Here is a 10,597-nt window from a genome sequence, read left to right as displayed (position 1 = left end):
AAGATAGTCCTTGAGCCAAGTTCTGCTTTCCCTTCAGGAGTAAATAAGATAACGGAGGGAGGAAGCAACAGAGGCTTTTGTTTTTGTGATGATTCACTCAGCTGGAATTTACACAAGCTGTTGAGTTCAGTTAATCATGGTTTAGGCCATATAATCTTGTTTTCTTCTTTAAATAGTGTTACTTGCTCCTCTTGCTATTTGAGAGGCCCTCAACCAGGGATGGAGTTTGGCAGTGGAACATCCTTCAGGTGGGAATATGCTACTCTCAAGCTGAATTTGATGAATATTTATCCTTTTAGTCCCCTTCCTTTGCTAGTCAAGTGTCTACTATAGGCACACTGCCTTCCCTCTCGTCCTTCCGTCCCAGTCCTGATCTCTGGCCGCCCACCGTGCATCTTGGAGGCTGATGGGGCTTGTCCCCAGGAGCTGAGTGACCTGAGGCTAAGTTCTCCTTCCCTTGCAGCTGGGAAGGCTGTGGGGAGGCTGACAGAGGGGCGCGGGGGGGTGTTCTGCGGGGACTTGGGAAGGATTGGCAAGGGAAAAGCGTGCTGTCTCAAGGACTGAGAAAACCTTGCCTTGCAGGTCCGGTCCAGCCCCTGCGCTGCCCGTTGCCCTTTCTTAGGACCGCATTAGTCTTTCCTGAGGTGTTTTTTTCCCAAGCGTGTGGACCGCGCTCCTCCTGGGGTAGTGGCTGGCTGGAGCCAGGCCTCCTGTGGCCTTTGCAGAGAGGGCCGACCCTGTTGCCGGCCAGGCCAACGTCTCCGTGTCGCTGCAGGTTGCTGCGAGCTGGCCTTAGAAAAGGTTCATGCGTTTTTGTCACATATTGACAAAGACCTAACGACCCCATTTGGGTGTATTAACCTTTCTAACCCAGCTCCCCAAAGGGAATTGCAGTTAGGAAGTCAAAGGCACTTCCTTCTGCTGCTCCCATATATATATATATATATATATATATATATATATATATATATATATTTTTTTTCTCAATTCAACCTAGACAGAGCAGGGAGCAGCAGTGGAAATGAAAAAGAGCCCGCTGGACCCGTCGAGAGCCGACAGCGCGTGGGGAACGTGGCCGGGGAGCCCTGCGGCCCCTCCGTACCCCTGGGGGATGCTGAAGCCCTCCATGCGGAGAGCGGTCCCGGCCCACGGCACCCTTCTCTCAAAAGCTACCTGACCTTTAACTGGTGTTTGCTCTGCCTTCCCGGCTGAATAATTGGCCGCCGTTATCCGCAAACAGGCAAATTAATGTTTCTCCCTGATTTATGAATTGAGATCCGTGAGGTGAATGCTCATTGCTTTGCGTATTTATAGTTAACAGACTTCTCTTTGTACTGTAAAAATGCATTATTAATTGGAAAATAATATTTTTTGCCATGCGCTGGTTGCAAATCAAGATCTTGGTATCAACAAATTACTGAGTTAAGCCGTGGGAAGTTATTGCCTGTCTTCAGCGATGGCAGCTGTGGACTCGTTCCTCGTTTTCTTCGAGTTCTGCCTTGAGAGACGGGTATCTGGTCTCCCCTTCAGGCGACGGGAGGACTCCCTTTCACCAGCAGGTCCAGCGCAGCCCGTGGCCTTCGTTACGTGCCGCCCGCTGGGCGCGGATGGGGGCTGGAGCGGTAAGACGGGGCTCTGGGCGAGCACGAGGGCTGCGCAGCTCCGCTCGCCCTGAGTGCTGAGGAAAGGCTGGGAGCTCCCGTCCGCATCGAGACGGGATTCGGGGGCTGCCTCTGTAACATACGGAGGTGTGAGGGGAAGAAAGGGAACACGACTGAGGCGTTTGGACCAGGACTGCTGCACGTATTTCTCCATGCTGATCCTCACCTCCTGCTATTTCCAATTGCACAGCACAAACAGCTAAGACCTGGGCTTTTCTCCAGCTGCAGAAACTCAGGAAGACATCAGACTTAATAAATGCAGTATTGCAATAAAGTGGAGTTGCACGGGACCTTGAGAGCGCCTGTTGCAGGTGAATGGATGCGTGCGTTTCCCCCTGGTTCGCTCTGCGTAGGGTGTTTCGAGGCTCGAGTGGTGTTTCAGGTTTCTTTGATGACATCTCCGTTCTGCTGCCTCCCTCCAGCGGCTGCACTCGAGCACGCCCGTTCCTCTTCACGGCCAGCTTGTCGCTCCAGCACCAGCTGCTCGCTGCGGCCAAACTGGGCCAAAGCCAAGAACCACAGCAGCTCTTTGCACCTCTTCTCCTTCAGTACGGAAGTTTTAGGCAGGAACGTGATTAGCTGAGCCCAGGGGGTGAGGGGACAACAGGCAGAGGAAAAGCAGAGCTGCATTGGCCAGGAATCGAACCCGGGCCTCCCGCGTGGCAGGCGAGAATTCTCCCACTGAACCACCAATGCCAGATGTGGGGCTCTCCCCGGCTGCCCCACACACGGGGCACCCTGGGTGCCAGGCGCTGCCCCTGAGCAGGGCTGGCACGGGGCTGCCCTCCCTCCCAGCCACGCAGCCCTGCCGGCACCGTGCTGCTGCCCGGGCACGGATCCAGGGGAACCCGCGCATCCCGCAGTGAGCGACTCCAGCGCCTCCGGGACGCGGTCGGCGAGTCCTGCCCTCCCCTCCCACATCAGCCGCTGGAGCCAGGCTTGGCCTCCTCTGCGCACCGGGGCAGTTCGCAGCAGAAGAAACAAGGAGAGGAAAAGGCCTGGCCCAGCGCTGCGGTTTCCGTGACAGAGTCAACCTCTGGGGGCCCCGTACCCCTGCGCTGCTGGGGCAGGCAGCGTGGGGCAGCAGGGCTGGCTAGGGCTGGCAGGGAGCCCCTAAGGACGAGGACCCACACAGCCCGCTTTGGTTGCGGGAAGTCAAGCCACAAAAACGTCAGTTTGTGCTGCCTGAGACGTGCTGGCAATTAAGGGTGTTGTCACTAGGCTCCAGAGTTAACAGCACTTCAACAGGGCCTCAGCTAAGCTCACGCTGCCCTGCGAGGGGTGGCAGACCCTGCCATCAGGGAAACACCAACCCCATCGACACTTTGGGCTCAGGCAGGAGGCATAACTTTGGGAAAGCAGCGCTCCCAGCTCCAAAACGCAGCTGCCTCTGGGGGCAGCAGCAGCGAGAGCGGCCCTCGGACACCCCACAGCAGTGGGGCTGGAGCAGGAGGTGGCGACGGGCCGGGGGGCAGGCTGAGCACTGGAAAAGCAGAGCTGCATTGGCCGGGAATCGAACCCGGGCCTCCCGCGTGGCAGGCGAGAATTCTACCACTGAACCACCAATGCCAGATGTGGGGCTGCCCCACGGCTGCCCCACGCAGGCTGCAGCCCTCCCACCAGCGCGCTTTCCCCGACCCTCTGCCCTGCGCCATCTCCCCGCCTGCTGCTGCCCAGGCAGCAGCACCGCAGCGCCTGTCGCCGGTGGGTGGCAGCGAGGGGCGCTGGCCCGTGCCCGAGGGGGGCTGGCGTGTGGGGCAGCCAGGGGCAGCCCCACATCTGGCATTGGTGGTTCAGTGGGAGAATTCTCGCCTGCCACGCGGGAGGCCCGGGTTCGATTCCCGGCCAATGCAGCTCTGCTTTTCGGTCCCACGGCACGGCCCAGCTGCCCCTGCTCCAGCCCCACGGGGGCTGCAGCCCACCCCAGGGGCAGCCGCGTTTTGGGGGCCCAGAGCGCTGACTTGTGGCCCCTTGTGCTCCAGCAGGATCCTGGGCTCCGCTGGAGCTAACCTGGCTCTTCAGGCCGCTCCTCTCAGCAGCGGGTGGGCTCTGCCCAGGCCACTGGACACTGTGTGTGGACTCTGGAGCCTAATGACCACCTTCCTGTTGCAGGCAGCTGAAACAGCCGCTCTCATTTCCCATCCTCTGGCTTCAAACCCATCCTGCTGGGTCCTTGTCTCTGGCACATCCCGGGCAGCAGTGACTGTCCCAGCGCCCTGGGGCTGTTCAGCACCCAGAGGTCACCTCTGTCGTGGAAAGTGCAGTTCTGGGTCTGGCCTCTCCTGCTGGGCAGAGGCTGGGCAGGGGCCGACGCTAGGGGCTGTGCAGAAGCCACTATGGGGCTTTTGGCTGCCGGGCTGGGTGACCCGGCCTGCAGCGATGGGGGTATCAGGAGGGAGCCAGCGCCCCTCCTGCGCCAAAACGCGGCTGCCCCTGGGGTGGGCTGCAGCCCTGGGGCTCCCGTGGGGCTGGAGCAGGGGCAGCTGGGCCGTGCCGCGCAGCGGGGCAGAAAAGCAGAGCTGCATTGGCCGGGAATCGAACCCGGGCCTCCCGCGTGGCAGGCGAGAATTCTCCCACTGAACCACCAATGCCAGATGTGGGGCTGCCCCTGGCTGCCCCACACGCCAGCCCCCCTCGGGCACGGGCCAGCGCCCCTCGCTGCCACCCACCGGCGACAGGCGCTGCGGTGCTGCTGCCTGGGCAGCAGCAGGCGGGGAGATGGCGCAGGGCAGAGGGTCGGGGAAAGTGTGCTGGTGGGAGGGCTGCAGCCTGCGTGGGGCAGCCGTGGGGCAGCCCCACATGTGGCATTGGTAGTTCAGTGGGAGAATTCTCGCCTGCCACGCGGGAGGCCCGGGTTCGATTCCTGGCCAATGCAGCCCTGCTTTTCCAGTGCTCAGCCTGCCCCCCGGCCCGTCGCCACCTCCTGCTCCAGCCCCACTGCTGTGGGGTGTCCGAGGGCCGCTCTCGCTGCTGCTGCCCCCAGAGGCAGCTGCGTTTTGGAGCTGGGAGCGCTGCTTTCCCAAAGTTATGCCTCCTGCCTGAGCCCAAAGTGTCGATGGGGTTGGTGTTTCCCTGATGGCAGGGTCTGCCACCCCTCGCAGGGCAGCGTGAGCTTAGCTGAGGCCCTGTTGAAGTGCTGTTAACTCTGGAGCCTAGTGACAACACCCTTAATTGCCAGCACGTCTCAGGCAGCACAAACTGACGTTTTCGTGGCTTGACTCCCCGCAACCAAAGCGGGCTGTGTGGGTCCTCGTCCTTAGGGGCTCCCTGCCAGCCCTAGCCAGCCCCGCTGCCCCACGGTGCCTGCCCCAGCAGCGCAGGGGTACGGGGCCCCCAGAGGTTGACTCTGTCACGGAAACCGCAGCGCTGGGCCAAGCCTTTTCCTCTCCTTGTTTCTTCTGCTGCGAACTGCCCCGGTGCGCAGAGGAGGCCAAGCCTGGCTCCAGCGGCTGACGTGGGAGGGGAGGGCAGGACTCGCCGACCGCGTCCCGGAGGCGCTGGAGTCGCTCACTGCGGGATGCGCGGGTTCCCCTGGATCCGTGCCCGGGCAGCAGCACGGTGCCGGCAGGGCTGCGTGGCTGGGAGGGAGGGCAGCCCTGTGCCAGCCCTGCTCAGGGGCAGCGCCTGGCACCCAGGGGTGCCCCATGTGTGGGGCAGCCAGGGAGAGCCCCACATGTGGCATTGGTGGTTCAGTGGGAGAATTCTCGCCTGCCACGCGGGAGGCCCGGGTTCGATTCCTGGCCAATGCAGCTCTGCTTTTCTGCCCCGCTGCGCGGCACGGCCCAGCTGCCCCTGCTCCAGCCCCACGGGGGCCAGGGCTGCTGCAGCCCCAGGGGCAGCTGCGTTTTGGCGCAGGAGGGGCGCTGGCTCCCTCCTGGTACCCTCATCGCTGCAGGCCGGGTCACCCAGCCCGGCAGCCAAAAGCCCCATAGTGGCTTCTGCACAGCCCCTAGCGTCGGCCCCTGCCCAGCCTCTGCCCAGCAGGAGAGGCCAGACCCAGAACTGCACTTTCCACGACAGGGGCGACCTCTGGGTGCTGAACAGCCCCAGGGTGCTGGGACAGAGGCGACCTCTGGGTGCTGAACAGCCCCAGGGTGCTGGGACAGTGCAGCTGGGACGGTCAATGCTGCCCGGGAGACGCCAGAGACAAGGACCCAGCAGGATGGGTTTGAAGCCAGAGGATGGGAAATGAGAGCGGCTGTTTCAGCTGCCTGCAACAGGAAGGTGGTCATTAGGCTCCAGAGTCCACACACAGTGTCCAGTGGCCTGGGCAGAGCCCACCCGCTGCTGAGAGGAGCGGCCTGAAGAGCCAGGTTAGCTCCAGCGGAGCCCAGGATCCTGCTGGAGCGCAAGGGGCCACAAGTCAGCGCTCTGGGCCCCCAAAACGCGGCTGCCCTTGGGGTGGGCTGCAGCCCCCGTGGGGCTGGAGCAGGGGCAGCTGGGCCGTGCCGTGGGACCGAAAAGCAGAGCTGCATTGGCCGGGAATCGAACCCGGGCCTCCCGCGTGGCAGGCGAGAATTCTCCCACTGAACCACCAATGCCAGATGTGGGGCTGCCCCACGGCTGCCCCACGCAGGCTGCAGCCCTCCCACCAGCGCGCTTTCCCCGACCCTCTGCCCTGCGCCATCTCCCCGCCTGCTGCTGCCCAGGCAGCAGCACCGCAGCGCCTGTCGCCGGTGGGTGGCAGCGAGGGGCACTGGCCCGTGCCCGAGGGGGGCTGGCATGTGGGGCAGCCAGGGGCAGCCCCACATCTAGCATTGGTGGTTCAGTGGGAGAATTCTCGCCTGCCACGCGGGAGGCCCGGGTTTGATTCCCGGCCAATGCAGCTCTGCTTTTCTGCCCCGCTGCGCGGCGCAGCCTGGGCTGCCCCTGCTCCAGCCCCACGGGGGCTGCAGCCCACCCCAGGGGCAGCCGCGTTTTGGGGGCCCAGAGCGCTGACTTGTGGCCCCTTGTGCTCCAGCAGGATCCTGGGCTCCGCTGGAGCTAACCTGGCTCTTCAGGCCGCTCCTCTCAGCAGCGGGTGGGCTCCGCCCAGGCCATTGGACACTGTGTGTGGACTCTGGAGCCTAATGACCACCTTCCTGTTGCAGGCAGCTGAAACAGCCGCTCTCATTTCCCATCCTCTGGCTTCAAACCCATCCTGCTGGGTCCTTGTCTCTGGCGTCTCCCGGGCAGCAGTGACTGTCCCAGCGCCCTGGGGCTGTTCAGCACCCAGAGGTCGCCCCTGTCATGGAAAGTGCAGTTCTGGGTCTGGCCTCTCCTGCTGGGCAGAGGCTGGGCAGGGGCCAAGGCTAGGGGCTGTGCAGAAGCCACTATGGGGCTTGTGCTTGTCCTCATGCTTCCTCACAAACTGCTATGCCAAAGTGAGGGGCAGAGACTCCCCACCCCACCATTTCTCCTGAGTTGCCTGGGGGCTCGGGTTCGCCCTCCCTTGAGACCTCACTGGGTGGCCCAGCCAGCTGGCTGCGAGCCCTGCCACTATCCCAGTTTGCGCACCCATCATTTCTGCTTTCCTCCATCCTCAGGGGCAGCCAGAGGACCACGCTGGACCAAGCTGTGCCCAGCTTGCTGCTGCCTGGGGAGAGGCGTCCAGCCCCCGACAGGGCTGCGAGTCCTCCTCATTGCAGCTGAGAGCAACATTGTGCCCTTCAGGGATGCAGGCCAGGCACAGGTCTTCCTCTTCTGCATGTATATACATACGTATATATATGCATATATACAGGCAATGAGGAACTGGCCCTATAATCCTCGCACGAAGGTGATTTGCGGGGTGGTTGGTTTGCAAATGCTGTTTTAGCTGCACATTCATTTGTCAGCTGGGCACATTTTAGCCTGCTTGTCAGCAGCAACCCAATGAACTGCTTGGAGGGGAGATGTGCACCTGCTTTTCATGGCATTTTTTCCATTTTCTTCACCATGCTTGCAAGCTGCAGGTCCACTCTCTTTGACCAAATATTGCTTAACTGATTAGCATCTGTATCTTTTATTATTCCCTTGATGGGTGAGATTAATAACATTTTTCTCTCTGCTTCTTCTACCTCTCTTAGGGTCCCCTGAATGGCAGCAGATAGAGCAGTTTCCTTGCCTGGAATGGTCTCTTCATTTATTTCCTCAGATAGGAATGTCCATTTTGTCCCTTCTTGTCTTGGAACCAGGTCTCAGTGCTGTGGAACAAGAGCGGTTCGTGGGGAAACATCCCAGGGAAACATCCTAGCGCATCCCCTCCTCGCCCTTCCGGGGGTTTCCCCACACTCGCGTCGTGGCTGGGATGCTGCATCGCGGGGCTTTGTGCTTGGGAAGCAGCGGCAGCTGGGGGGGGGGGTTCCCGTGCTTCGTGCGTGCACCCGCTTTCCTCTCCTCGAGTCGGACAAGCTGCCTGTCTTCCTGCTGGGAGAAGCATGAGCCGATGCGCTGCTTTCCACTTGAATATTGAGGAAGGATGTCTCGGATGGGCAGCTCAGCAACTCCTCCTAGCAGGGTGGCCGTCTGCTACCGCTCCTGCATCCTCTGCAGAGTCTGACCTGGGCTACGGCCAGGAAGCTTCTTTCGGGGTCTTTGCAGGTTACTTGACATGTACTACTTTGCTTTTAAATAAATACGATGATAGACTTCCTCTCCTGAGAAATAAGAAAAGGGCCCCTGCTCCCTTGAATGAGAACCAGCTGCATTGCTGACGGGGAGGCACGCAAACCAAGAATAAACCTCTTTTTGTGGCTCTAAGAACTTCATCAGTAGTAAGGTCAAAGGAATTTGTCAGCAGAACTATGATTGATCACCCACCTAAACTGCTGTTTTCCCTGCAGATACGATATTCAGGAGTTTCCTTAGCTTGAGCTATTTTTCTCCCAGCTTCTTCCACCTCTTGCGGTCTCTCTTCTTTCTCCTTCTCTCCACCTCTTTCTGTTCTTTTCTCCCTAAATCCCTTCAATTTTCTCTCTTCTGTGCTGACCTCTCCCTTTCTCTTTCTTGTGCCACCTGTAGGCACTCAAATGCCTCCCCCCTTTCCTTTCTTTGACCCTTCTGTGCCTCCTGCTCTTGGTGGAGCTGGAAGATTGCACACCTGGGGTTGCATCGCAGGATGGTGATCTGGCAGAGCGCAGGGTGGCCAGGCCACGCTGGCCAAAACAGAGCGCGTCCCCGCGCTCCAGCTGTGACGGCCGACGTCTGAGCCGACTTGCGCTGAGGATGGACCCACACAGCCAAGTGCTCACTAAACGTCTTTCAGCAAAGCCAGGCTCTGACCTTGGCAACCGGGCGAGCGGTTTCTCTGTAACCAGCCTGCCCAAATACCTGTTGACGCGACTCTGCTGGAAAAAAATAAAGCGGGAGAAAGCAACATTTTGCTTCTCCTTTTCAGTGTGACTCAGAAGCTCCCTCCGTGCAGAGAGCAGCACTTGCAGGGAGTGAAGAAACCCTCTAGCTCATGCCAGAGACTGAACCTCTCTCCGTGCAGAGGTGGCAAATGCAAGTTTTGGAGGGGCATTGCATTCAGTATCACCTTATCATCCGATAAGCACTCCCACGTTTGCTTAATCATCTGTTCATAACAAGTAGTAGGTAGAAAGAGAACCTAGCAGAAAGACATCTAGTATTCTCCAAGAATGGAAATTCTTAAGATCTGATCTGAATTTACCCGCTTCACCTTTTTAAAAATAGATGATCCTCTAACGTGTTCCGCCCACCCCTCTTCTGTGTTCTTGCAAAAGACCACTAGATCTTACGAGATTTTTTCACTTAGTTCCCTAAGCACTTGTGGGTGAATTTCTTCACGTCTTGCTCTCTAACGCTATTTAACCTTTTCTTTCTTGGTTCTGGCCTGCTCCCTTATTTCCCTGTCAAAAAAATGCTGTCACAGATCTGCCCCCAGCTAACCTTAAGTGTGAAGGAGGATGAAAAAATGGCACTATGACTACCTCAGCTTTCTCCAGACCATCTGGAGAAAGTATGTTGAGTGTTTCAAATGACAGTTTCTCTTCCAGTGCCTTCAGGACCTGCTGTTGAGGTTGTGGCTCCACTTCTCCTTCAGCTTTTAATTTATGCTTTTCCTTTCCAAGTTGGGGCACCCTCCCAGCAATCCTCCTTCCCCATATCCTGTGGATGCCCAGGAGTTAATACCTTTTTCGCCAGTTGCTCCCCACAAACATTTGTTATCTTCCCAGTTTTCCCCCCTTCTATAGCTCTTCCCCGTGGCTGTGTCTTTGCAGCTGTGTGTGACCCTGATTATATCTGCCCCATCGGGAGGATTAACGAGAATCTCTGCCTCAAGGATGAGCGTTCGTGGGCTCCACTTCCATTGCTTCTTGGCTCTCCAATTGGTTGTTGATCTGAAACTGGACTGAAGGGGGAAACCGAAAAGGCTTCCTGGCTCTGCAGTAATTCCTCCAGGACAGTCGGGTCTCCATCATCAGCATATAACTGGAAAAAAGTGAAAAATATACCTTTTCTTTTCTTTTTTTAAATTATACTAAGGCTCTATATACGTGAGGATACATATCCACTCTTGGTATAAGGAGCAGCTCTCTGTAGATCATTGCAGCTGTACTTGCAGCGTACCTCTGAAGCAAATGATGGCTTTCCTGACCAATTTCTTGTGCTTCGAGGGAGCGCATCAGAGCAGGGTCAAGTCACTTCACAGAAGACTCCTGCTCTGGATGAAGTGAGAAAACTCAGAAAATTTTTCCTGGGCTTTATCAGTACAGATGTCCCTCAGCACTGGGATCTCCTCAGGGCAACTCAGCACACCTAGTGCCGTCCGGAGAGTAAGTCCTTCCTGCATCAGGGTGGCTGTGTGTGATGCCCGGCAATGTTTCTGAGATATGGAGGATCTTGCTACAAGGGCCCTGCAATGATCAGAGTCTGTCAAATGAGTTGCTGAGATGTGGCAGTGCTCACAGTGTGACTGCTGTCCTGACTGGCCCTTCTGCAGCAAGGCAAGT

At 58.4% G+C, this 10,597-nt stretch overlaps 1 long non-coding RNA gene and 8 other non-coding genes across 9 annotated transcripts; 5 read left to right on the top strand and 4 right to left on the bottom strand.

The window, feature by feature from the left end:
* The first annotated feature begins 170 nt into the window (after positions 1-170).
* On the top strand, positions 171-1,434 carry LOC134146393 (uncharacterized). Its single transcript, XR_009959834.1, has 3 exons — positions 171-248; positions 998-1,284; positions 1,398-1,434. It is a non-coding gene; the product is annotated as an uncharacterized LOC134146393 (long non-coding RNA).
* An 852-nt stretch (positions 1,435-2,286) lies between these two features.
* TRNAG-GCC (transfer RNA glycine (anticodon GCC)) lies at positions 2,287-2,357 on the bottom strand. The gene has a single exon. It is a non-coding gene; the product is annotated as a tRNA-Gly (tRNA).
* Positions 2,358-3,159: 802 nt separating this feature from the next.
* Positions 3,160-3,230, bottom strand: TRNAG-GCC (transfer RNA glycine (anticodon GCC)). The gene has a single exon. It is a non-coding gene; the product is annotated as a tRNA-Gly (tRNA).
* A 213-nt stretch (positions 3,231-3,443) lies between these two features.
* TRNAG-GCC (transfer RNA glycine (anticodon GCC)) lies at positions 3,444-3,514 on the top strand. Its single transcript has one exon. It is a non-coding gene; the product is annotated as a tRNA-Gly (tRNA).
* A 667-nt stretch (positions 3,515-4,181) lies between these two features.
* TRNAG-GCC (transfer RNA glycine (anticodon GCC)) lies at positions 4,182-4,252 on the bottom strand. The gene has a single exon. It is a non-coding gene; the product is annotated as a tRNA-Gly (tRNA).
* A 213-nt stretch (positions 4,253-4,465) lies between these two features.
* TRNAG-GCC (transfer RNA glycine (anticodon GCC)) lies at positions 4,466-4,536 on the top strand. Its single transcript has one exon. It is a non-coding gene; the product is annotated as a tRNA-Gly (tRNA).
* An 803-nt stretch (positions 4,537-5,339) lies between these two features.
* TRNAG-GCC (transfer RNA glycine (anticodon GCC)) lies at positions 5,340-5,410 on the top strand. Its single transcript has one exon. It is a non-coding gene; the product is annotated as a tRNA-Gly (tRNA).
* A 721-nt stretch (positions 5,411-6,131) lies between these two features.
* Positions 6,132-6,202, bottom strand: TRNAG-GCC (transfer RNA glycine (anticodon GCC)). Its single transcript has one exon. It is a non-coding gene; the product is annotated as a tRNA-Gly (tRNA).
* A 213-nt stretch (positions 6,203-6,415) lies between these two features.
* TRNAG-GCC (transfer RNA glycine (anticodon GCC)) lies at positions 6,416-6,486 on the top strand. The gene has a single exon. It is a non-coding gene; the product is annotated as a tRNA-Gly (tRNA).
* The last annotated feature ends 4,111 nt before the right edge of the window (positions 6,487-10,597 follow it).

This window comes from Rhea pennata, chromosome 13, assembly GCF_028389875.1.
Source record: "Rhea pennata isolate bPtePen1 chromosome 13, bPtePen1.pri, whole genome shotgun sequence".
Classification (NCBI taxonomy): Eukaryota; Metazoa; Chordata; class Aves; order Rheiformes; family Rheidae; genus Rhea; species Rhea pennata.
This window is presented reverse-complemented; position numbering and strand designations above follow the sequence as displayed.